The 27,522-nt window shown below is 34.8% G+C and overlaps 1 long non-coding RNA gene across 1 annotated transcript in view; it reads left to right on the forward strand.

Moving 5' to 3' along the window:
* Positions 1 to 24,023, forward strand: part of LOC128091180 (uncharacterized) — a 37,615-nt gene extending 13,592 nt beyond the window's left edge. Inside the window, exons 2-5 of the long non-coding RNA XR_008211286.1 lie at positions 5,192 to 5,318; positions 5,555 to 5,601; positions 6,283 to 6,407; positions 23,845 to 24,023. This is a non-coding gene — a long non-coding RNA (uncharacterized LOC128091180). The remainder of the gene's footprint in view (positions 1 to 5,191; positions 5,319 to 5,554; positions 5,602 to 6,282; positions 6,408 to 23,844) is intronic.
* Positions 24,024 to 27,522: the final 3,499 nt, after the last annotated feature.

Here is a 27,522-nt window from a genome sequence, read left to right on the forward strand (position 1 = left end):
GAGCAAGATGTTATTAAAAAGACTGTTGATGTGCTTTAAATATCCTTTATCCATATAGCTCAATATAATTTCTTTAGCAGCAGTGAGCAGATCCTTGGAGAAGAATAAAAAGCAGAACAAGGGTACAGTACTTCCTGATCTGTCTTCTAGTGAGGGAACTATCCCAATAGCAATTTCCCATTGGGTCAGTTGACTGAAGACTGACTGCATCTTTATACTAACCTTGAGACCATAACGTTCATCTCTCTGCAATGAAGTTTTGTTTCAGGAAAGAGCAATGAAAATGCATCTGTCTGATTCCTAACTGAATAGGAGAAGTTATATTTAGATCTAGGAGGGCATGTAACTGTATAAATACACAGGTTCAGCTGGTTATCAGTAACAGAAAGCAAGTATCCCAGTGGTGCAACAGCAGATTTTATTATGCCATTCATATGTTTAAAGGTCACATTTTTCTCTGATCTGAACATGTCTTGGGCCTCACTGAGTAGGTAGGAAGATATTGGATCTCTGAAACCCAGGACCCGAGTGCCAGAACTCTGTGCTTGCAGCATTTGGTCCAGTGGCACTGCAAAACAGTGCTTCAAATTAAATGTGTCACTCTTTACTCAGCTTTAACTCATTCATTGCTGTTTTGGGTTACAATGCACCTAGATCTCTGGAGTTCTTCTATGACATGCAGGATATCTATGGATGCATAAAACTTCTTAAATGTTGAGCTGCACCACATGCACTTTTCAATATCTTTATGAAGCATCCCTAGGAATTTAATAAATTCTGGAGCAACAAAGACATTCTACGCAAGTAGTTAACCACAGTTTTTTTCTTTAGATGAGCTTAAATGATAGCACAAAATATTTTCAAAGCTACTTCATAACTATTATAAACATAATATTCTTTAGATATGGACAAATTCTGACACTGTATAATTTAGAAATTTGTCAGCTAGATTCATTTTTCTCCCTCTTCTATCATTTGCTCTAAGCCTATTTGTTGTATAGTAGAAAGCTTTTGAATTCCTCTTCATGGATGAGAGACCTAATTTCAGAGATTTTATATATTGATGTAATAGAAATACAGTTACAGAAAGGATATGTGATATACTGCAGATGTATATATAGAATACCTAAATACATAATTACAGCACAAATATATTCTAATAAAAGAATGGTTCCTTGTCCAGAAGAGCTTACTCTGTAAATAGAAGAAAAAAAAGATAGTATTAAAAACAAACAGATTGAATGCAAAGTAACACTGATCTATAACAGCTTGAAAAACAATAGTGGCAGCACCTCAGCTTTTTTAGCACTGAAATTTTCATAGGGAGCACAAGTGAAAAGGGAAGAGATCTGAAGGACAATATCTTTCTATTTTTAGTTTTTTCCCACGAAATGCAGATTAGTCTATCAGGCCAAAGTAAAATATGTTACAGTATTTTCTAATTCCAGACTGTGAAATTTACTCCGATTACTGAAATATTCAGCGGTATGGTCTCATTTCTCAGCCTTTACTAGCAAACCTTTTTCTCTAGTAGCAGATCATAGATTTGCTTTCAACTAGCTTGATAATCTGATTGCCACTACTATGTCATGATTTATCAAGCTGTTAATTTGTGAACCACTGATCATGACCACATACATTTTGAACTACTGTGAAAATTTGTCTTTAGATTTGATTTGGCCTTGAAACTGTCTATTAATTGTTTGGTCTCCTTCCTTGACTCTCTCTGAAAGAGAAGGGTTGTGTTAACAATAATCTGTGACAGTTTTATTCTGACAAAAACATTAATGATATTTGGATTAATCACCCATGGTTAGTATGGGCAAGAAGGTAACCACAAAATATTTGTATTTTTTACCTTTGCACTTACCTAAGTGACTCCTTACAAGTCACTGCCTATTCTGCATTTATTGCTTTTGGCCTAACACTGGACATGTGGTCCCTAGTGAACATAAAGCTCTGTTCCATCCCATTGAGATCCATGGGAATTCTTTAATAAGAAAAATTGTCCATTAGCTTTCTACTACAGAAGTGAATACCTCTACATGAAAGAGAAATGCTACTTTCCTTGAGATGGACTGTCAATTAAATCTCCAGTGAGCTTCATAGCTTTCTTCCAGATTTTTGCTAGTTCTGTTATATTCTTATAACTTTAAAAAGGTCTTACACACATAAACGTACTGCGGGATGTTACTAAGTTTCTTTAGACAGCAAGTACTATATAGAAAAGCCAGAAAAATTGATAATGAATGAGCAATATGATTGAGTTATCAGATTGGTGATTAAGATAATTTTGTAGTTATTCTTCCATTCAAAAAATGATCAAATGCTGTGGGAAGGAGGGAAAAAAAAATAGCAAGAAAAGAACCTAAATTTCTGGCTGCTAAAATATTCATTGACAGACCTGTTAAATGCAGTCTGATTGATTTTTGAGTTTCTACATTTGATTTGTACCCACAATATACAAAAATATGTGAACCATCTGATTTTTTCTGCAGATTTTTTTTTCTTTTTATTGGTTTCAGAATTAAACACTAAACACTGAACTAAATAACTGGTTACAAACAACAACTCTCTGAAGCCTAACATTTCTTATTGAAAGCTACACTGGAAGTTATTCAAAGGTTTTCCATTTTGTGGACTCCAGTTTAAATGGAGATCTAAGTAGATATAGCCTGCTCATGGTGATGAGTTTCTGAGTATCCAGTTTTCTGCTTGTATGTGGTATGTTAGGTTTTGCTTGAAGGGTGTGTAGCAGAGGATGAGAATAAAAGAGAAGCAGAACAAGAAGCGTGAAACAGTTGTACATGCTGGTGACTGTGGAAGGAGCAGGGTCCCTACTTCCAGCAGAAGACAAATCCATAGTGTGAGCAGTGATGGAAAATTCTCAGACTTTTATAATTGTACTACCAATTGCAGTGGGATCAGTGAGAGACTGGGAACACAGTGACAGCTACTGGACCGGAAATAGAAAGGGAATAAAAGATCGAACAGGAGGGCGAATATTTTCACATATTTTCTTTCAGTTATTCTGCTTACTCCACAGAATAGTTCCAGAAAGGCTGGAATACTTTACTCTAACTCTCTACTCTGGTCAACCAGAAATCAGCAGGAGTAGCTAGACTACTAGATACCATTGTTTTGAAGACTCTATGAGGATGACAAGTGCATGTCATTCAGAGCAGTTTATCTGATTCCTTGTGTAGTACTTCTGGCTTTGCTGGTACGTTTCACAGTCATGCAGCAACGCTAGAATATTCTGTAACATTAAAAAATGGAAAACTTGGTAATACTGATAAGTAAAACTTGTATTAGTTGAGAATTGTATTGAACTCCACATAAATATAAATAAGTAAAGGAATTCTGTACTGATTGCATTATTCCTTTTCATATTTAATTCAACAAAACCACACTGTTTTAGAATCCACTTCTTACAGATATGTCAATGTCTTCAAAATTCAGAACTACTTTGTAACATAAACCAGAGAGCATTGCTGTAGAATTGAATTAGTGTGCTGCCAGGTAGTAATGCTTTTGTGGATAAAATAGTTTTATATTATTCTTTTGTGCCAACAAAAAAAGCATCAAAATTATAAAAGAATCTTTACTATAATATTAATGAATTCTGTTGAATTTCACATTTTCATTACAGTTTTTCTAAGGATGTAATCTACTTTTTAGTTCTGCAAATATATTTTGTGTTTGGCATATTTATCACAGCCATATTATCTCCAGGTCTAGATTAAGAACCTTTATTTCCTAATGTAAGATTTTACTTCCTCATACAGCCATAAAGTTTGACCAATTACTCCCTCCCCTATCATTCTTTTTTCTTTCTCTTGCTTTAATAAATCTTAATTCATTTGTATTATTTTCATTTTCTTCCCCTTTCTGTTTTTCTCTACAATCATTTCTAGTTTTCCCTCCTTCTTCTATTTCGCCATGCATTTCCTAATCTCATCTCTCTTTCTCATCCTTTTGAATTAGGGAGAAATTTGTTGGCCACAGCAATTCTCTAGAAACAACAGGCAAGAAAAAGAAAAAAGGTTCTTTACCCAGAAGTGTTTACATACGCATTAGTTTAACCCTTCACAGATGTATGGGGCTGATGTCCATGCAGTAAAGAGGAAAAAACTTTGGCATATCTGAAACTTGGCAAGCTGGTGGACATAGTTCAAAACCTTATTTCAGAGAAATGTGTAAAAATGAATTCAGAATATTTGATAACTGTAACTATATGCATTTTAAAAATATTTTTACACTGAGACTTTGACACTATAAAAAATGTTTTTACGTTGAGAACCACAGCCTTTACGCTTGCATCCAGTGGTACAGTCCATTTAGGATGAGTGATTATTTTCTATAATGTTAAGAAAATGTTTAGAAAGGAACCAACTAAAACAGCACCAAGAGAGGGCGAAATGCATAAGAAAGAAAATGTAGCCATGTATGCTTTTCTTATTCACTCTTTGTGAATTAACTACACTTGATATTTCTAAAGTTTAGTTACTGTTTCTATATATGACTGTCACTTTGATTAGCAACTACTTTCAATGCTTTGCAATGTCATTCTGCCTAGAGACAAATATATATGAGTTTATAAACAGGTAATCCTGTTTTGTTATGATTTAGTTTTTGTTTGTAAGAAACTCACCTTGCAACACTGATGACATCAAGAGGAATTACTGTGGAATTCAAAGGCTCTGCATATGTGTTGACAGATTCAGCAGTGCATATTGTTTAATTTTTAATCTGATAAGGTATGCAAGGCTAATGCAGATTGTTTTAAAGTCCTCAGTACTCATATCATGTACTGAAAATTTGGAATCAAGCTTAGGTTACAAAACAGGAAAATAAATATAAGCATGAAATGTTAACTAGAGATTTTATGGTTAATGTACTCCAAATGGAAATGTTATAGAATAAATGCAGTTATTTTTAAATCTTCCATGGTAATAAAAAAGACTGGCTGACACCAAATCAAGCAGTGATCCAAATGATCTTCTAACAAAGGAATTTAAGTTGCAATGATATTAAATTTATAAAATATAGAACTGAATTTTTGGTTTGATATTAGAAAATATAAATATTGTCATGAGGCCTCAAACTATAAATTTTGTGAATTGGTTTTAAAATTTGATACAAACACATATTCTGAATTGTACTCACAAATATTCTTCTGCTCGCAAAGATTGGGAACACATGGATGGCTTTTCAGTTCAAAGGCAAGCTGTGGGACTACCAAGAGATTCAAAGAAACAAAGAAAATTTCCAGGTTTAGGATGGTTCCCATAACATGAGGGAGTGATTACTTGCAGGTAAGAGAGCTTTTATGATTTCTGAGCTGGAAATTAGATGAGATCAAATGTTGGAGACAGTGAAGAAGGAGAACTTTGTATAGTGTGAAGAGTTCTGCTTGTGTTGTATTTTACAGAATCTAACCAAGTTGTAATAATTTCAGTAGTTTAACAGGCTATAAATACTATGGAATGCAACAGCCCCCTGTAGTCTAATGTCATCATTTGCAATAATGTTTCATTTTGTCTTCCAGTAGAAGAGGAGACAACACACTGTTCATGTTTCTTTGTTTCGTTTGTGCATGTAAGTTAATGCCATCACTTTATCCAAAAATGTTGAAACTTCTGTGTGGTCTATTCTGACTTGCAATATCATTGAACACTGAATGTGTACGTTTGGTGGCCCTGCTAGGCAGGGGGGTTGGAACTACATGATCCTTGAGGTCCCTTCCAACCCGGGTGATTCTGTGATTCTATGATTCTGTGATTCTGTGATTCTGTGATTCTGTGAAGGGTTTCTGAGAGGACACCAGTGCTCCAAAGAGGCAACACTACTGTGGAGATAGTTTTTAGATCTTGTTCCTACTTGATATTCCTCCTTGGAATTTAGATCAGAGCAGACTTGAGTCTTTGGGGAATTAGCTTTGGATAGAAACACTTCAGAGTAAATGGTTATGTTCATAATTCCTGGATTTTCCTAGCTATTTTCCTACTTCTGTAATTTTTGGATCTCTTTGTTAACAACAAAAGAATTTAACAACTTTGCTATTGTTTTGAGTAGTGATAATTAAAAACCTTTCCTATATTTTGAATCTGGCATTAACACTGTGAAAGCAATCAGGTTAATTGTAAAGTCTTATTCCTTATTCTCTTATTCTCATGTTAAAGATTGGTGGTGTAAAACACATAGTAAGATTTGCTCAAAAACTCAGTCAAAGCAGAAATCAAATGAAATAATGGGGCACTGCATTTCTTTTTTTTTCAGATTCAGGCTTTCTTAGAAGCAGTCAAGAATGTGAAAAGTATGGTCACTTTTCCCTTCAGTTGTGTTCTGGAAGGATTATGCAAACTACCTGTTTCAGCTAGAATATATACTGTATTATATAACAGGTACTCCTAAAACTTGTGTCAACCTGAAGTGCATTACTTTATAATAACAGTTTTTATTATTTACTGTTGGAACAGCTAAACCTAATATGTTTTGCCAGTCCTGGAAAGCTGCTGCTGTTAGAATTTTAGGCATAAATACAAAAATGTATCTTATGGTGTACATGAACTGCTTAAGCTTTGTGACAATATCATACTCCCATAAAGCAATAGTTCTTACTTGGCAGGGAATAGAGAAAGTATTGTTGGAAAATTTATTGGATCCCAGAACTTAATTATGTGATGAGAACTGACAGCTGTATTATTAGTGGGGAGAATATATGTGTAATTTCTCAGTGTGGTAAACTCCTTGTGCTACTCCTAAGTTTAATCTAAGAGAATACAGCACTCAGAAGTACCGATGTGTTTGTACCAGCTGCTCTCCCTCCAGTGCCATTTATTTGCTAGAGTAAAGGATTTGAAAGGGGAGGGAAGGGGGAAAGGGAAGGGAAAGGGCAAAAGGGAAAAGGGAAAAGGGAAAAGGGAAAAGGGAAAAGGGAAAAGGGAAAAGGGAGAAGGGAAAAGGGAAAAGGGAAAGGCAAGGAAGCACCACACAGTTACTTGTTCTCCCCACCCTCGCAGTGAGATGAGAGAGAGAATTACAAGAAAACTATTTACTAAGACAGAAAAGGAAGATGAAATAAGCATGGGCAATTGCTCTCCACCCACCAACCAGCACCCAGCCAGTCCTCAAACAGTGGCTGCCCATCAGACCAACTCTCCAAACTTTTTCAAGGTGTTTTCTTCGTTTCATATGGTATGGAATATCCCATTGGCCAGATTAGGTCAGCTGCTGTGGTTCTATTCCCTCCCAACTCCTTGAGCCCCCTCAGTGCCCCCTCCCCCCCACCAGGACAGTGTGAGAAGCTGAGGAACTGAAATATCCTTGGTTCTAACCAACACTGCTAGTAACAACCAAAACATTGGTGTGTTGTCTACACTATTTTTCTTCTAAACATAGCATCCTATTAAGCACTATGAAGGAAAAGTCAATTTAATCCCAGCTGAAATAAGGAGAAGAATAAAAATGGATATTCTTTGTAAAACCCTGTAGTGCAGAGGTAAATAATAATAATAATAATAATAATAATAATATATTATGATATTTAAGTTCTTCCCCTCATTGGAATAACCCTGAAAAACAGAATAGTGGGAAAAAAAAAGCCTGACAATAGCTGACAATTCTGCTTTGAATCTTCAGGCAAATATTACAGAAAACTTATTTTTTGACCTACCTACTGAAGTTCAAAATCCAAAGTGCTCAAAATATGTGAAAGCCTTCTTCAATCTAGCTAAAACAGTGTAAATAGAGTTATACAAGTTTTGTCTCAGGAAAAGATATTCTTTCACATAGGTTGTTTTCCATTAAGTAATATAATGTTCTGACATAATTCCTGTGAATTTTAAAATTTCACTAGTGACATTCCTGTTATTCCCTGAGACCTCAAAAGTAACCAAAGGAAAGTTATGATTAATTTGAAAGCAGAAAGAAAGAACAAGAAAAAAATAAAAAGTTGTTTAGTGAAGATTTCAAGCATCATATTTTATTCATATTTATTTCACATATACAAAAAAAAGATTAATGTAAAATGCATTGAAATACTTCATGAAATAATTTCCTGGTTTTATATACCCTTAGATACCTTTCCTAACAGATAAACTCATTCTTACACCGAATTCTTGGAATTATAAATCATCAAAATGTGCTCAGGGACATGATTCAGCAGTGAGCCGTTAGAGTTAGGGTACTATGGTTAGGTTGCAGTTGGACTTGATGATCTTTAAGGACTTTTCCAACCTGAGCAATTCTATGATTCTATGGTTCTTTCACTATGCACTTTCAGTTACACCCCATTCTAGTAATTTCTCAATTCTTATAGGTCAAGAATGCAGTGAATGGCAAACTCTGCCATCTTAGGTAGAATTGCTGAGTGAAATATTTCATGTATTCCATAATCTCAGAAAACCTCTAAGCTACTGGCAAAGTTGAACAGTCAGAAAGTAGTAGTGTCATCTCCTCCATCATGTATGTGAAGGGTAAGAGTAAGAGAGTGATTTTGAGCTCACCCTTCTACCCTGCCTGTAGGTAAGTCACTAAAGCAGTAATATCCTTTCCTCTGTGCTGTGAACCCTACTGACATCAACTTGTGTGAAAAAGAGTGTGGTTTGCCTACAGTGTGGAAGATGTTTGCTTTTCCTTGACACCTAAAAGACAAATCCCTTCTAAAAGAAAGCCTTGTTGAGTAAAAAAAACCTGAAACACCTGATGATATCCACAAAGAAAGCCACTATGCCCCTACAGAATGACATTCTTACTGTACTCTCAAGGGTCTGTGAGATGAATACATTGATGACCCTGTGTTCAAATTGAATACCTACTAAAAAGCAGAGAGGATCTGGGAGAAAAGAAATCATGCCACATGTGCTATAGTTTCACATGACACTACAGCAGAAATGTTGTGATCTCCAGCTATAACTAAGTTTGAACTGATGTTCTATCAGCAGTAGTTAAATTTCCATGATGAATACTCATTAACAAATTTGGGGGAGAAAAAATGAAGAAAAGAAAAAGAAGTTTTTCAGAAATCAAAGCTATAAACAATTTAAGATACCAAAATCTTTTGCATTTTTGTGACTGACTCCACGGAAGAATGAAGTATTCTTAAGACTCCATAGAAGAAGTATTCTTAATCTTTATGCATACATACATAAAAACATGCAGGAAAGATGAGGGAGAAGTCATGTTTCAGATCCTCAATATTTAGTCATTCACTTTGTGAAGAACTAGATAAAGATTTTTGCCTGCTTCCTTTTTGATGAGTCAGCAAACACGCTCAATTAATTTCTTTCTACTCTCATCACATTTAGGAGTAAGTTACATTTACAGTGTTGGTCTGTCATTCCATTAGTGTATCTGAAGTTATTGTAGAGATGTCAAAAAATAGCAGACCTAGCAATTTCTGTTCTTACAAATTTTTCCCACACTTGTTCCAGAAGTACTACATACATGCTGAATCCTTTTCTCATCCTCTGTCTGACAGAAAACCATTTGCTGTAGAGTCTTTCTATTCACACTCTTCTCTGCTGTTGCTGACAGAAATTTGTGATGAGTTCAATGAGAGAGCTTAGAGTTCCCACATCTGGATGCCTAGAACTGGTCAAGTCAGATGGTGTCATAATTTTTGAGAAGCTGAAAAAATGATCCATGTATGATTATACTGCCCTCCTTTTATCAAAAATGTTACAGATGGTTGTGATTAGTCATATGTGCCTTTCTTCTCTCTGAATCCGCCCTTTAACTTCATGTGATCTTTCATCATATAGACAAGGACTTTGTTCTTAGGCAGAATCTGGAAGATGTTATGATTGTTACAACACTTTGCTATGCTGTCTTTTCTTTGCTGAGGGCAAAAACATCACCTTTGTCCAGTTATTTTTCTGGTTATCCTGGCATTTCTTTTCCCAATTGCTTTTATCATTTCTTATAATACATTAGCTACTGTTGATTCTTTAAGAATGAGTACATAATCAGTTACTCTTACCCAAATAAAAGTTTTTTTTATTTAATAAAATAAAATAAAAACATATTATATCGTATCATATCATATCATATCATATCATATCATAAAAGCTCTTTTTGTCATCCTATTTGTAGAATAGCTCTGAGGAAGCATGTGGACTTATGGATTCAGCAAGACGTTTAATACTAGTACTCAGAGCACAGCTAACGCCTATAACTTGTCTCAACTTTGCAATTTAGCAGGTTCACCGTATTTACACAAGAAGAGGGTGGATGGTTGAATGCAATTATGTCAAAAGTGCAGTTTTTACATCACTAATTCTGAACTCATTCTATTTATTGGAGATCATGATCATGTAATTCCAATAGGCAGGAGAGAAAGATAACTCTTCAAAGTGGCCAAATAAGAGAAATCTTCATGCAGATAATCTTTTAAATATATATATGTAGATTTGATTACCTTTCAGACTGATGTTGTTATGTCAATGTAAGACATTGTTAAGGCCCTTTAGTATACCTGACTCAAGTAATCTTGCTAATTGGCTTGAAAATACATGCACGGTTTGACTGATGGTCCATTAGTAAATGAAAAGCTACACCTAGCAGCAATAAAAATTTTAAATCATCAAACCTAAATAAGATGAGTAAAGGATGAGGTAAAAAAAAAAAAAAAAAAAAAAAAAAAAAAAAAAAAAAAAAAAGATTATCTGTTGCACATGTAGCCCAATTATATTTGCAATTTATCTTGTACCACCACCAAAAATCATAGGATTACAGCCTTACACTATGTAAGTGGTTGGGGGGGGGGGGGGGGGGGAGGAGGAAGAAAAAATAAAAGAAAGAAAAGAAAGAAAAAAAAGATTGGCTGTGAGCTAAAATCAGAAATGATTTAAATTCAAATTAGAAATTTGACACTAAATTTTAACATAGTGGATACATAATTGCTAGAACGACCCTGCAGGGGTAATAAAACAGGAATCCCCAGTGAAAACAGTCGCTGATGCTATCCTTTCTTTCTCTCCCCCTCACAGTTTGCACACCAAAGTCTAGGTAGCCTGGCTTGCACTAACTCCAGTACTGAATGATCCACCCAGCTTTGGGCCTTCAGTGTAGATATTTTTTATATAAACATGATTGTTTGGGTTGTTTGGACTGTAACATATAACAAGTCAGATTATTTAATTGTCTCTTTTGGGCTTTAAACTCAATGCTATGGGGACACAATTGTTTTCTTATGACTCATGTGGAAGGAATCCAACCTATTTCTACAAACAAGAAGTATCTCCCTTGGATATTCTTCATCATACTCATCTCTTTCCATGGAGGTGCGCATGATGATTGAAACACAGCACTTTCTTGCTAAACAGATCAGAACAGATCTTCTTGCTCTTAGTTTATATTGTATAAAAATTTGATAGAAAAAAGTTACATTATTAGGTTATTAACAGATCCATGTGAAAATCAAGCAACTGTTCCTTTATAATATAGAATCCACGTGTCACTATAAATACATTCATTTCAGATATTTAAATTTTTATTTATAATAGCACTCATATTTTTAATATCTTAGAAAATATGAAATGACTTAAATCCTCATTGTCAAAAGTAAAAATTCATAGTTTACAAGACAATAAAAAAGTAAAATTTCACATTTTCCTCTGATATTTTTAATTTCAACATCATAGACAGATTTAAGAATGTAGAAATTTATGATGTCTCAATGCAGTATCTGTTATTAATTATATTTTTGGGGGGGAGGATTTATACTCTTATAATCCTTTACAAATATGTAGATTGTTTTGAGGCCTAGGAAGATGTATTATTATTACATGCTCACAATTCCATTCAACCAGCGAGCAATGAGAGAGTGAACAGGTACCATGAAAAAATCTTCTTCCTAGACAAGAACTAAAAGAGTTACTTGTATAACAGAGCTTCTACATGAAGGTGGCCAAATGGTCTCTTGCCAGATGTAATATTTGTCACCAAGGAGGGCTCAGACTGCGTTATATCATGAGAAAAATGCCTCAGCTATGCAAAAATGCTTTCCATAGGAAAAAACTAATGTAGAGTTAAGATGGCAGACTGATTGGGAACTATGTGTGGTTAATATGAGAGGCGGCAGTAGTTTCATTAGTGGTTGCTTTGCTGAAAAACAGAATAAGCCAAGAAAACAATCTGGGGAAATTTCTGTAGAGGACTACAAGGGTTACTCACTGCTCCTGCCTGAATCTTCTTGTGAATTTTTGAATGGTGGGTTGTGACAGAGTAAACTGTCACATGGGAGGAAAATCTCTACAGCTGGCTCCAATTAGCCACCAAGCCTTCCAAAAATTGGTTACAGTGGGAGAGGCAGGAGGAAAGGGATGGATGGAGGGCTGAAAGAAGAAGCAGTGGCAATAATTTAAGATCCAGATTATTCCAATAGGAAGAAAAGAAAATCCAAAAAATGACTACATATTAATGAGGGCCAAAAATGAAATTTAAGTATTATTTTATTATTTTGTTAAAATAAAATTGTAAGAACAGCAGCTGGGGACTGAATCCCTGGAGTCTTTTCTGCTTGTTTGTATGTTCTTTTCAGAAGGAATGAGAGAATCCATGAGTGAAAATAGAAGAAGGTTGTAAAATATATATTGGGAAACCACTTTAAAGAGATGTATATATTTTTTTTCATGGATTCTCCTAATATTAATTAATATGTTGGAGTAGTTCAGGTTACTCAACTAGCCTGTGAAATACAGAAATATTACCGTTCAATCTATAAGTAGAATAAAATTATTAAACTATACCTTTCAATCTATGTCAAAACACAGCTTAGAATTGTTATGGATCAGCAAAGATCTAGCAAATGATTTACTTTTTCAGTTGTGACAAGATGTGATAGATATATTTACATGGTGTTTTTCATTTTTCACTAATCTACTTAAGCTTCAGAACATACAAAATATTCCTTCTATGCAATTGGTTCTTAAAAAAACTGTTTTCTGGACACTTAGAACATTCCATATTGCATAACATATGAACGAGGCTTCAACACACATCCTAAAACTTTGGAAAATATATAATTCTGGATTTACTTCTACAGTTGCTCAGAAGACATCTCAGGAAAACTATAATGGAATGTTTTATGAATTAAAGCGAATAAGTCTTTCCTCAACATAAATACTTCCATAAGTAACAAATGAAAAAGCATAAACTTTCTTAATATGCACTTTCCCACACTTTATGGTCATATAATTAAAATATAATTGCTTTCATAATGTGATTGTAATCTTTTCTTCAAAATCATACCTATGTTCATTTCTGGCTTTCTAAAATCAATCCAATTACATAATGTATTCTTTCACAATGTTTATGAAAAACATTGGATTATTTTGCACTGAGATCTCTGTAATCATGTAATTTTCTCATTCTTTCGTTACTTTCATTAAGAGTGTATAACTCTTGGCAATCATCCCAAAAATTGGATCTTCACATTGTCCAGAGTATTTCTAGAGGTGATCACAATTACACATTATTTACTTATTTTTCACAAAATCTTCTCTCTTACTCTTTTATGATATTACAATATTTTCTAGTTACCATATTTAATTTAAAAAAAAAAATAAATCTGACATCTAATTTATTTTATTATTTCTTTTACCCTATTTCCCTTTAAACTAAATTATTTGAAGCTGATATTCCTGTATAAGCAGAATGTGGTTGTATGATGTGATAAAGAAGTTATTACTGATGTGCTAATCATTGTGAACTTTAAAAGACACTTAAACTGGGTGGCAGAAATATCCTTTATGATATTTCTATTTTTCCCTGGACTTGAGGGTGTACCTTGCTCTCTGGTTGGATTGCAAGGGAGATCTACTGAACAGAATCAAAGGTTGCACAGATACTTGTTTTAAATATTTTGAGCTTTATATTAAGCAGAAACTTGTGATGCTGCTCTCCCAAAACCCACGTAACTGAAAACTGAAACTCCTTATTTCAGGGACAGAAATATCAAGTAATAAATTTCTTTTTTTTTTTTTTTAGTATTACTGCAGCAAAACTAATAAGATTGAATTGTCATTGTACAATTCCTTTAATTGTTAATATATTTTAAATATTCTCACTTTTCTGCTAGTCCCTGTATCTGTTATTATACTTTCTTTATTAACTCTTTGACTCTTATTTTCTATTTTCCATATAGTGCATAGTAAGTTGCAAGCTCTGATATATTATAGGAGATTTAGGGGAAAAGATGTAGACTAGTTTTATATTAATCCCCTCTCACTAATTCTATGTTGGTGCTTAGATCCAGTTGTCATACTCTGAATCATATTTTGAGGGACAAGCAGAGGCAGAGCTAAAGTTTCTATTGCAGATGTTGTGGAGACAATATCCCAAAGTGCTAATAATAGACTAAGTTATATATATGTGTATATATATATATTTCTGAAATGGAGAAAGCATACAAAAACTCACCACATTTAAAATAAAAGAAAAAATAATAAACTTTCCTGTCACTCAAAAAAAAAAAAAAAAAAAGCACCAAAAAAAAAAAAAAATCAGGAGCACTGTGGCAAGGCATTCCTTACATCAGCCGCTAAATTTTGCTTTATGTGGGCAACATAGTGTTAAAATCATCTCTTCACACTTGCTGCAAAAGTAAGAATTGGTTTCAGTTATTTAAGTTGAAATAGCTGTATTACTTTCTTGGAATAGAGATGGAGGATGTCAAAGGGCATTCCTGAAGCTCAAAAAAAGCATTAATAGCACCTCCAATATTCTTGCACACAGATTTAAACTCTTCTTTTTAAATCTTTGTGGCAGCCAGAAAACTTGGTCTTGGAACCATTCTTGCTCACACCCTGGAGGGTGAAGAGAGGATCATTACATATATTTCTAGTCTGCTGACTTAAGTGGAATGAAATTATCTAGTCTTTAAAGCAATAGAAGCACCATTTACAGTCAGGGCCCTGCGGCAGTATGACCCTTCTTTCTCTAAGCTGTAGTTATTGGCAATGCCAGTATGACACCCACAGCTTAGACTCCACCTTCTCTCCTCATTACAAATGACCTTCTTTGTAGTCCTGGACCCTCCGTGTTTTTGACAGTTGCCACACAGTGCAAGAAGGAAAAAGCATCATGTCTGTGGAAGGTGTACTTAAAAATCATCCCTGTGTGTCAGTCAGAGACTAAAGAAGACATTTCTTGTCCTGTATCCAACTCATATACAATGTACTGAACAGCTTCCCACAAGGATTTTCTGCTTAAGATATGAGGAAATATTAAGGAAAGATTAAAAGTGAAGCAGTGAGACTAGCAAGTTATTTTCTTTCAACTTAAAAATGTATTTCTGTGAAAATGCTCACTTTAGCTGTTGTTCAGTCATTAGCCTCTCTGCTGTACAAATGCAGATGAAGCTCTTCTTTCATCTTTTCAGTTAAAGTTCAAGTACATAAACAGGGCAGCAAGAGAACTCTGTCTATTCCAAAGACTAGATACAAGACTGTGCCTCCAGGGCTTTTAGTCTCATTCCTTTTACTCATAGAAAAATCAGATAATTCACCAATCCCTAAAAAAATTCCTTGATCTTAGGGACTCACCCTTATCTAATAAGAATTTATCCAGAATAGCCTGGTGGCATCTATTAAAATAGACTCAATGCTTTGACTTTTAAAAACTGATTTAGTCTGGCATTTTTATAATTGCTAGTGGCTTCGAGGTGTTCTTTTTTGTTTGCCAAGCAAACACCCTGATCTGATCTGGTCATCTACAGCGTCAATTTCATTTAACTTCAGTGGAAAATACAGACTTTCCTGATTTTCAGTTTCAATTTTGCACTGGATATTTTCAAATGTTAAAAAAAAAAATGACAAATCTTTTGATTTTTTTTTCCAATTACCAATTATAACACTGTGAAAATGAGATTTCCAAAAATGTTAATAACATTATACAATATGCTGAGGATTTTATAGCCCAGGTCTTTATAGCCTAGGTCTTTAAGAAATAACTTCCTTGAAATCTCTGAGTCTGCATCCCTAAACTAATCCTATAGAACTATTTTTTGGTATTCTCTATGAAGAACTGTATGGGACACATATGAATTGAGCAAAGCCAGTTTCCAACAGCTGAATATCTGCTTATGTGTATTTTATTAATATTAGGGTTCCAAGGACATATATTCTTGACAGTATGCAATATAAAAACCCATATTTGTGAGTATTTCCACCATATATATCCTCCTCCAACTACTGATATTTGCTAATGGTTAGAGGGAGAAGTCTGGGTTTAAGACTGTTTTTTTTGCTGTATCTACATTAAGATACACACCAGAAAACAGCAACCATTTCCATTGCTGTTTTGTAGTTTCAGAAGAATAGTTCTTTTAATGCTTTGTATGAAAAATTTTTTACATTACATTGTGCTTCAAGCTGCAAAAAGTGTTTGAGAGCAATTATCTTGACATGTTAGACTGGCAGAATCTCAGACTTTCAAAGCAAGATGCAGAAGTAAACAAGCTCTGTAAAAAGTGCAGAGATGTAGCTTAAATATTATACACCTATTTGTATCCTCAATAACCTTTTTTTGCCATCATGTATAAGATATAACTGTGAAATTTCCTTTAATGCTGAATTGATACTGTTGAGTATGTATCTTGCTGTACAGTTCCAAAGTTAAATCTTCATGTACTGTGCTAATAATACACCTCCAGACCCATATCCTCCAATTGCTTTAAATCATTCTCTACAATTAATGATTTCTCTTAGAAAGCCCAAAGTCTCTAAAGTGATACTTTCTCTCAGAGCATGCATAAGGGTTAAGGGAATCTCAAATATTTAATATCAGAAAGAGGAACTAATTACAGGAAGAGTCTGAGGTGAGTAACTTATACACAGAAAAAAAACGATTCTGAAATTTTCCCAGGTTTTTAACAGTGGCACTCTGACTTGCAAGACAGAATTAAAAATTCTAACCTCTTTAATCATGAAATGCGATAGTTATCTTCAGAAGATGAGCCTGAAGTAATAGGACCAATTAATGTAGGAAATGCTGCTGTTTCTCATTCTCTGGAATCTCCTGGTGTACAGCTGATGGTGGTGGGAAGGTAGTTTGTATAGCAATAGCACACAAGGAAAGTGATGTGTTTGCTAAACTGATCAATACCATGATTAACTTGACCAAGCAAAAGACTGATCAATCTTATTACTGATCAATCTAGCAAACATATTAGTGTCCCTGTGTAGTGTGGCTACACTATGTCTATTAGTGTTTTATGAGGATATACATGCATCAAGTTATTCAAATGAACTTGCAACAGATGCATACTCTTTGTCCAGAACCAAAGCAGAGATAAATTGATCACAGCCACTTGCACAGAAGGCAGAAAACATAAGATTTATACTTTCAAAAAAGAAAACGATTTAAATATAGAATGAAAAATAAATCTTCCCTTATCATGAATTTCTATACTGAGTCCCTATGACAGATAGCTGTACTTCCTAATGCAATTCAGGTCTTGTTTTGGCTTTTTTGAAAAAAACATAATGTCTTAGTTCAGTGAAGACATACCAAATAGTTCTGTAATGCCCTCTGAACTTTGAAACATGCAAGATATTTTCTTTCTCCAATGGCAGCATGGTCTTTAAAACCATACTTTAAAAACTGATGAAGGATATGGATTAAAAAAATAAAAATAAAAATAAAAATAAAAATAATAAAAATAATAAAAATAAAAATAAAAATCTGGGATTGTATAAACGAGTTGCTGTTATCCAGCTGGATTCAAATCTAATCAATCAACTCTTGTTCAAGGTCAGATGTCTGTGAAAATTCATTTTATTAAAGCAGCTTGAGCATTTTTTGGTTTGCTGCTAAAAAAATATAAATATTCCAGATGATGGTTTTCAGGGCTTAAAATTTAAGATATTGTAGAATTGTTTATGTATAGATACATATTTCCATAACTGAAAGAATTTATGATTTTAGACATGCCATCTACCTTGCTGATTATCACTCTTTTCTCGTTATCTCACTCTGTCTTGTCTTTCGGTTTGTCTATCTCTTTCTGCACAAATTCAGTCTTTCATGGAACACTTCTGATGTCAGTGAAATTAAACAGTGATGTTTTACTTCATTTCCTTATTCACAAAAAAATTTTAAGCAACTCAGAATGATGCTCCCTTTGATAGTTCTGGGTTCTTCACTTCTTTCCAACACTTACCACATATTACATTCAGGACTATTTTTTGGAAAGATATATAGATAACTGCAGATTAGAGCTTGGCTATGTCAATAGTCACACTCCTCTGAATATCTGACATCAGGGTAGGATATGTAGTTTTGCAACAAAATTAGAATTATTACAATTAGAAGGAACATTTAGATCCCACTCACATGGTGTCAGAAAATCTGTAGTTAGTTCACTGACTTTAACCTAAAAAAAAAAATGCATTTATACAAATTGAGAGCAAAGGCTCCTAGCAACAGGTATACCATGAAGTAAGAGTTCAGTACCTGTCATATAACAAGAACCTGTCTTCAAATTTCTTACTGCTGAAAATGAAGAATGGTGGTGACAAGAATACATGCTCAAGCTGAGCAGCAGACACAGTAGTCCAGCATATCACCTGCCAGTCACTCTTACTGGACAAATGAACAAAGAATGCTCTGAAAGTAATGCCTCCTATGTTATTATGTTGGCCTACAATATCAGAGGTGAATGTTGGTGGTACTGCAGTAGAGGCTGAACCTTCCCACTAACATTCCATTACATTTTCCTGCTGTGGAAGAGATGGCAGCAAATGGCCAGTCTGACAAAATGGCATCTGACATGGAATTGCAGATGAAGCAACTGTGTGGCGTTGAATTCCTCCATGTGGAAAAAAAATGTATCTATTGACGTTCACTGGCACTTGCTAAGTATTTATGGAGACCAAGCAGTGGATGTGAGCACAGTGAATCAGTGGTGTGTTTCAGCAGTGGCAACAGTGAAGTGGGTCACCTCCTCTAGTGCAGAGTTAACAAGCACAGCATGCAGGCTGCTGTTCATCACTGGTGAAAATGCATAGCTAATAGTGGTTATTATGTTGAAAAATAGTGTTTTGTAACTGAGAATATTCTCTATTGAATAGCGCTATTGTGCTCTTTGTATCTGTTGTAGTTTCCATGGAAATAAATAGGAGGCATTACTTTCAAAGCCACTAAACTCAAGCAGGGTCCTTTCCTCTAGGTTCTTCTGTAGGAGACTAGTGGTATGATTACAGTCACTGTGATTGAGTGATTCTCAATAGAGGGGGAAGGTACAAAGACCTTCAGAGGCATGTCTTTTCCTGCTCCTACAATATTGCACCATTGTACACGAAAACCAAATTTATTGTCTTCAAAAGAGTTTCCTTCTTTTTTGTTATCAGAGTCCTGTATTTAAATTTCTGTATCTGAGAATCACGGAGTCACAGTATGGGTGAGGTTGGAAGGCAACTCTGGAAGTCATCTGGTCCAACTTACCTGCTGAAGGAGGGCAACCTAGAGGTGGTTGTAAAGACAGTAATTCTTTTATTTCTTTATGTTTCTATTATAGATTTATGTTAACTCCCTTTTCATATTTGAAATGCTTCCTTTCTGGTAAAGAAATGTATTGGTCTAAAGCTTAGAATTCCAATACTTTATATGAGGACTGCAAAAACTCAAATTGTGAAGGTTTTCTTTTCAGTTCCACTGTCACTGACATGTGTTATTTACATTTACATGTGTCGTGAACAGCCCATCCACATTTCCATTATTTCTTTCCAACTGGTACTTTATTTCAACTTCTTTAAAGTCAGAGTGTGGTAAACTTGCCATCCATCATTGTCTAAGCACTCTTAATTTGGCTACAGAGAGTGTGAAAGTGGGTTCGAATGCTGCACTAAGTTACAAATATAGGATCAGACAAGCCTTTGGTAAGGTCTTTGAAACCTGCTAGCTTCAGTCTGAATGAGGTTGAGAGAAAATTACTGATGCTCAGTTTGCACCTTTTAAGACCTCTGCATTTCACATTGCATTCTGAACTAAAGTGAAACCAAAAATTCAGATGAAAAGCTTTGAATGCCTGAAAGAGTTTCCATATTGTTAGGCAACACTCTCTCAACCTCAGATTAGGTAAAAGTCATTGACAAATGCAGCAGGCACAACTTTAAAAATTCTATGATTCTTCAGACCTGAAAAAATGGAAATGGGAAATCTGCCTGGATACAAAGAGCTTCTTTACACAAGAAGAATCACAGGAAGGATCACACCCATCCAGTACATAAGTGGTGCCAGACCCTCAGCTATACAGCATAAATGCTGAATATACATGCTGAAGACTTTAGCAAAGAATACTTTAAAAAACAGTCTGTTCCTCCTGGATTTTACTCATGCAAAATTGCAAAGATCAGCTGAGAGACTTATAGTGACCCTTTCTGCCAGGAAGTGAGTGATAGTGCTTTTTTGACCATGAAGAGCACAGGTTAAAGAAATCCAACTCAGATTTGAATGCTTGAAGTCTGCTTTAATTGAAAACTGCCCTATCCCTCTCACAGATGTTTACCGTTTGCTTATTCTTCTTCCTGCAAATGCACATGGTGCTGGAAAGACATGTGAAGTTTCCCAGATGGATGAAAGAGTAATGTTAATTTAGGAGCATTTATCTGTTCCTTTCCTTTCATTTTTTTTTCCTCCTTTCTCATGCAGCCTCTGCCTTTTTGACTTTATTTTTACTTGAAAACTTGAATAACAACATTTTTTGTCATCTTCGTGGTCCATTCAAAATATGATTGTGCTTTCTGAAAAATGTTGTCAGGTAAATACTGGCTTCTAGTCTGGAGCTCCCCAATAGTGTCGCTTTTCCCATGATGTAACTGACATGATTTCTAATTCCTAAAAGTTTTCAGCAGGCATGTACGCATGAATGAATAAAAACAGAGCCAGCTTCAATCTGCCCATTCTCAGCCTGCCCAGACAAAAGTTAGCTCTAGTCCAGAACAGAGGTATGAGCACAAGGCAGTCCAAACCATATGCTTCATCTTTCAGCAGAGTATATTAGCTCAGACCCAGTGACACATGAAAGCGTGTGTCATACTAAATTCAGTGGGTGAATTCAGGTTGATTCATTAAAATATTAAAAGTTTTGTCCCAGGTTTGACCCAGATATAACTGTTTAGTTATTTTTATAGGTCCTCTCCTTCCTTCAAGGCTTTTTTTTTTTTTTTTCTTTCTCTTTTTGCTTTATTGAGATTCATTTTGGATTTGACATGACGTGGAAAAAGACAACAGAATAGAACTGGTATTGAATTACACTGCTAAGCACCGTCACTTAATGAGTCAAAAATAACTGTAAAAATCTCACTGCAACACAATCACGCTTTGATATTAATACTAAATTTCAGACTATCTGGATATTATTTATGTTAATCTGACTTTTTTAAAAAGCTATGGATAGTTTAATGGGAACACCATAGTGTGAGTTAAGCCTCAGTATCAACTGAGCGTCAAAAAAATTCCATAAAATGTTGCGAAAGTTTTCCAGAAAATTAGAAATGATACGCAGTTGAATTTAAAAACAAAATTTAAAAAATCAGAGGTTCTCACATATCTCTTTCTCAGCTTCTTTAGGCTTAATCAGCGTATCCTACACTACATTTTTAAAGCCAATATTTACAAGAATTTACAACAATCTTTTGTTTAGTATTGTTTACATCAGTGTATAGAAGCCAAAACAAACTGTTTAGTATATTATACTAACCTACTAATTCATTATTCCAAAAATGATTGCTTACTCCTCCTACCATTATTTTAGTTAAAAATTAGCTTGTAAGAAGTCTGTGTAATCTCATGTTTTGTTTCTGAGGATTATTTATATTTCTTGTTTGATCATTCATTAATATAAAAACTATTGCTTTTAGCTTTTTCTGATACTCCATGTACCAATATTCAAGCATGTTGTGTTGTTCTTTAAATAGTAACTTCAATTACATGTCATTGGACATCATAGTTTCTGACTACACACCCAATCAAATGATTCCATTTCCTCTCGGCCACTTTTTTGCGTCCATACTAAATAGCAGAAAAAAAAACAATATTAAAAAGACAAATGTAAAATTCATTCTAATTGCCTTACATTCTTCCCTCTCCTTTTAACACTTTACAAAGCTTCCAAGTTCTATTTATTCATGTAGTAAACAATAGCAGTAAACAACAGACCCCAAGTAAACATTCACTGTCTAAGGAGATGAAGAAAAAAAAAAGGCTCCATTTTGCTTCTGAAAAAGACAGAGATATTATGTCACATAGCAAAGATTCTTTAGAAAACCCAGTTTTCAAAAACTGAATCCAAAATTACAAGGGCTGCTCTGAAAGTAATGCCTCCTATTGTACTCACCCACAATATCAGAGGTAGATGTTGGTATGGCAGTAGGATCTTCCCACCAGTATTCCATTACATTTTGTGACATGTGACAGATTGCAGCAGAGAGGTGGCCAGACAAATTGTTGTCTGACATGGGAATGCAGATGAACCAAAAGTGTGGCACTGAATTGCTCCATGTGGAAAAAATTGTATCCTTTGGCATTCATTGACATTTGCTGAGATCAACTAGTGGATGTGAGCATAGTGAGTCAGTGTGTACTGTGCTTCAGCAGTGGCAACATCAGCATGACAGACAAGCCACATTTTGACAGCCTTGCAAACTTTTACAAGTGCAACATGCAGGGTCTTATTCATTGCTGGTGAAAATGTGTAGTTAATGACTGTGACTGTGTTGAAAAATAGTTTTGTAGTTGAGAATTTTCTCTGTCAAATAATATTATTGTGCTTTTTGTATCTGTTGTAGTTCCCATGGAAATAAATAGGAAACATTACTTTTGGAGCCACCTACATGTATCTAGATGAACACACACAATCATACACAGGCACCAGGTGATAGAAAGGACAAGTTCAGGATGCATAATCTTAACTTAAAGTTACTACTTTCTCCACTATAAGACAAAGGAATGTTTGACTTTATCACAAAGAGTAATGGTCTGAATTCATCATTTTTTTTTTCAATAACAGTAAAAATTGTACAAAGCTTGACAGGGTAGCATAGTAGTGGGAATCTGCATTCAGAGTCATGCATATGTTAGTTTCACCATCACAATTTAGCTGAGGATTATTAATCACAATAAGGAGAATTAATGAGTGTGCAGAGGGATTCCTTGTGTATCAGTGGGTAGAATTATGTGCTGAGTTGTGCCAGGTTGATAGTTCATACCATTGCATTAAACTCTTCATGAAAATCGGCACATATAGCACAGAAAGTAGTGCTAAGCAGTGGCACCAGTAACTTCAGGGATTTGCTTAAAATTCAGTGTGCATATTCCTAACAATCCAGTACACGTCTTTAAAATTTCAGTGCACATCTGTGAATGAATGCATGTTTTTTAAGGCTCTGCTTCACATTGTCCTAAGGTTCTGCACAAATGTTATTAATGTTAATGAGATCTCTATAGTCCTACAAAAGAGGTCATTCAGTATCGTACTTCATGCAGCCATATCATTGGGTTTCAGGTTGGGTTTCAAGCCCTGAGAGATTGCCATTGTAGAAAAAGAATTTTCTGAAACAAAAAAGATCTGGAATTTGGTTAAAATCAGATTTCAGACAGTTCAGATGATTACTCAATATCTTTGCAAGTTAATTTTCTACAACAATTTTTTTATCCTTCCACCGTTTGAGATGATTCGGTTTGCCAGACCTCCATGAAATTGTCGTAATCCTGGACATGTCTCATTTTTCCAAGTTCAAATGAGACCCTGAAAGTAGTTGGCTATGGAGCTCATTTCACTGTCTGTTAGTAATGAAAAACAGCTCAGTAAAGACAATTCTTCCTTTTTCAAAACAGGAATTCAAGAAAAATGAGGAACCTCCCCAGATGCTTCCAAACTCAACGCCTGGAAATAAGTAAAATGACAGGGGTCATTTCCTTGGCATGGAAAAAATCAGACAGAGCTATGTACAAATATACTGAAAAAGGTTGAAAATAAAATTGTGCTAAGACCACTGGATAAAAACAAACAAATAAACTGGGGGGTTAAAAAAAAATTAAAGAAAAAAGAAAAAAGGAAAAAGAAAAAAAAGGAAAAAGAAAAGAAAAGAAAAGAAAAGAAAAGAAAAGAAAAGAAAAGAAAAGAAAAGAAAAGAAAAGAAAAGAAAAGAAAAGAAAAGAAAAGAAAAGAAAAGAAAAGAAAAGAAAAGAAAAGAGAAAAGAAGAAAAAAAGAAGCTTTACTCTTCTTTTATAATTGCCAGTCTGAAATTCATACACATTAAGATCAGATCAAAACACAGCTGAGTAAAATTATCCAGTGAGAATGGTCCAAGCTTCAAACAAGATGCATTATGGGAGAAGGAAAGGGGAAATGGGAAAATGAGTCAAGTCTTCCTGCACAAGCACAGCAATTTAGAACCATGAAAGTAAACTTCAGGAAGAAAATATTCTCCAAATTCAACTTCTGTATTAAAATTGACTGGATGGGAAAAAAAATATGGATCTGATCTGCCTAGCGGTGCCTAACATCCTCATCTTACCTGCTGCCAAGAACAGCTATTTGCACAAGTTTTGCATTGCAGAATTGTCTACCTGCTAGTTTAGCAGACATATCTTAGAGGCTCATCTGAGCACCATGTTGCTGAGTTACTACATTTTATTTTCCTTGTGTTAAAAGATGACCTTTCAGGCATCACACTAAGAGAGCTAATTCTTCATTTTTAATTTCTTTTCTTTTGCCATGAGTTCTTTTTTTTCTGCTCTCAAGCTTTTGTAAGCAGGAGGTATACCACCTTTAACAGCTGCCTTTAGCAGTGCAGTACATTCAGAGATTTATTATGATGGTTCATCACGATGATAAATTCTGTAAAATTATTTTGCTTTTGAGTGTATACAGTGTTTTGCTTTTCTGCCCATGACTTCCCTGAGGTCCTTCCCTCTGCTATCGCCTGTCCAGCAATCAGTATGCTGTGGCAGCGTGGAAAAAGGAAAAGCTATGTTACCGCCTGAACAGCCAAAGCCCTCACATGAATAAGGCACTTAAGATGAAGACTGTATAATTAAGTGCAGGCGTGCACTCAGGCCTCCCATCGCACCGAGACAGTTATTAAGGGGAGCGAAAGCTGCGATCATTACCCAGTAAAGAGTACGATGATTGGCTGCTCAGTGTCAGGCCTCCGGTGGCCAGCTTTGTCACACACGCGGAAAGGAGAGTTCACTTTCTGTCAAAACTGGCTTTGCCAAATGTTATCATTTTAAATGCCGTGAAAGAGAGGGAGCTGGGCCTAGGGGTATACACAGCCCCATATGCTGGTGACAGTGATACAAGTGTAATTCTAGACTATTAGAGTGACACATAAGATCATTTCTGCCCCAGAACATGAGACAGCTGAGGGGATTATGCAGGACAGGCTGTCACGCAATAAAATTTTCAGAAATCTGTTAACCCCAGCTCAGACCCAGTGAATATTTTATTGCTTAACACTGAGAAAAAGTATATTTATTAGCTATAGAAAGATATAGCCTAGAGGCTGGGCAGATGAAAGGTTACTGGAAAACGAACTCACTCGATATCCTACTGCAAAGAGTAGCAGCTTGATTGTGGAACTGAAGAGAAGAAAAAATACCCTCGCTGATCCACATTTGCATCAGAGATGGAAATCAGAGTTAAAGCACTCAGCACTGCAATTAAAAAGAATTCTATATGCTCTCACTGTAAAGAATGGTCTCTACAGGACATGGAGAATATCATATGCAAACTGATGTTCAAAATTTCTTGAAGCCGATTAGGCTCAGGAATGCCTAGGCAAGATAGCATTCCCTAGGAAATGTGCATAAATTGGGGACTTAAAGCATATTGCTTTCTGTTTGCCGAACTATATTCTTCCAGAAGAAAAAACTGACTTTTTTTTTTTTTTTTTCCAGAGATCTAGTAATATTTCATTATAGAGAAATAACAGCATTTTCTATCTTACAAAGAGTGCATGTTTGCCAAACCCTGATTAAAATTCATAGAAAGCAACACAAAGAATACACAAGGAGCCTGGCTATCAGGTTATTATCTAACCACTATATAATTTTTGTATTATCCATCCTCTATCTACACAAGGATATAAACATGCATGCGAACAATTAAATCTGCCACATAAAGCTCTTTGTTTCATTCAGTGTATAAGAACTTTTCACTGAAATGAGATGTGTGAGGTTTGCAGTCAACAATTAAATGTTCTCTCTTAGAACATGCATGGCACAGCAATTGTTAGAAAACTTCTTAATTAAGAGGGTGAAATATATAGGAAATAATTATAATGATGAAGTATTAGTACATCTAATGGTTCCTTCTTGAAGGAAAAAAAAAGTAACACTAGGCTTCCATACAAGATTTCAGAAATCATTCAAGAAAAGATATTGCTACATGTATTATTAATATTCGTATTAAAAGCATTCCAAAGTTAGTCTACACAGTTTAATTTAGGTGCCTATGATTACAAGAGACAGCATTTGTCCAACAATGTCACAAAGGTCAGCAGAAAAAAAATAACATGATATGCTTTTTGAAAACTCCCAGCATCTGAATGCTATGTCCAGGGTGTAAGAGGAGCCCATGGGGGTGCACTTGGAGAACAAAAGCAACCCTTCTGCTAATTGACTGAAAAATTAGCCAGGTCCCCCTGTGGGAAGCACACAAGACAGCAGCAGATGGAGATAGCTTGGACACTGCAGCAAAAAAAGCTCCTCAAAACCTGCTGTGAATCTGCCTGCAATTATGGGTCACAACACTTTTCTTGTTTAACAGAACACAGGCAAGACAAACAGTGTATGTAAAAGCTGGAGAGGTCATAAACTGACTGTAAATCTATTATTTTAGGCAAGGAACCACCAAAGTTCCTAAAATGCTCTAAGTTTTCAGTTACTTAACAAAGTAACTTAAATAGCTCCTTGTCCCTAGTGTTGTGAAAAACAGTTTTGTGAATAATCTGAAGTAATGTTTCATGTCTTACTTACTCTTTGTCCCTTGTTTTGTTGTTTTGGTTTTTTACAGGACAACATATATCATCACCAGAGTTATGGAAAATATACTTTTAATTCTGGTTTCATTGGTAGAGAGGTGGCCGAAAGATAGACTGTTAGAAAATGTTAGAAAAGGTTTCTTGTCAGCTTATTGGAAACAGATGTATGAATGTTTAATTTTGATACCCAAGCCCTTTATCATTGTCATTTCAATCCTACCTCCAGTGTGGTTTCTTTTATTTCAAAAATTATCTATTATAAGTTCTGTGATTAGTCTCTAGATAACAATAAATAAATATAAGAATGAAAAATTCTGTTTACTACTGTCACGTTTAAAACCGATTAAACTATTAATTGGATCTAAAATACTGAAACTTTTATTTTAATTGAAATTCTAAGAACAGTTTCTAAAGTCATTGAAATAGGTTACATTTATTTTTACAGTTTCATTTAAAGTGATTTTATTTTCTTGAAGCATTTTAAAGATCAGGTCATCTATCTGTTTCTTATTTCATAAAGAGTAT

This window comes from Tympanuchus pallidicinctus, unplaced genomic scaffold (assembly GCF_026119805.1).
Source record: "Tympanuchus pallidicinctus isolate F22 unplaced genomic scaffold, pur_lepc_1.0 scaffold5, whole genome shotgun sequence".
NCBI classification, from domain to species: Eukaryota; Metazoa; Chordata; class Aves; order Galliformes; family Phasianidae; genus Tympanuchus; species Tympanuchus pallidicinctus.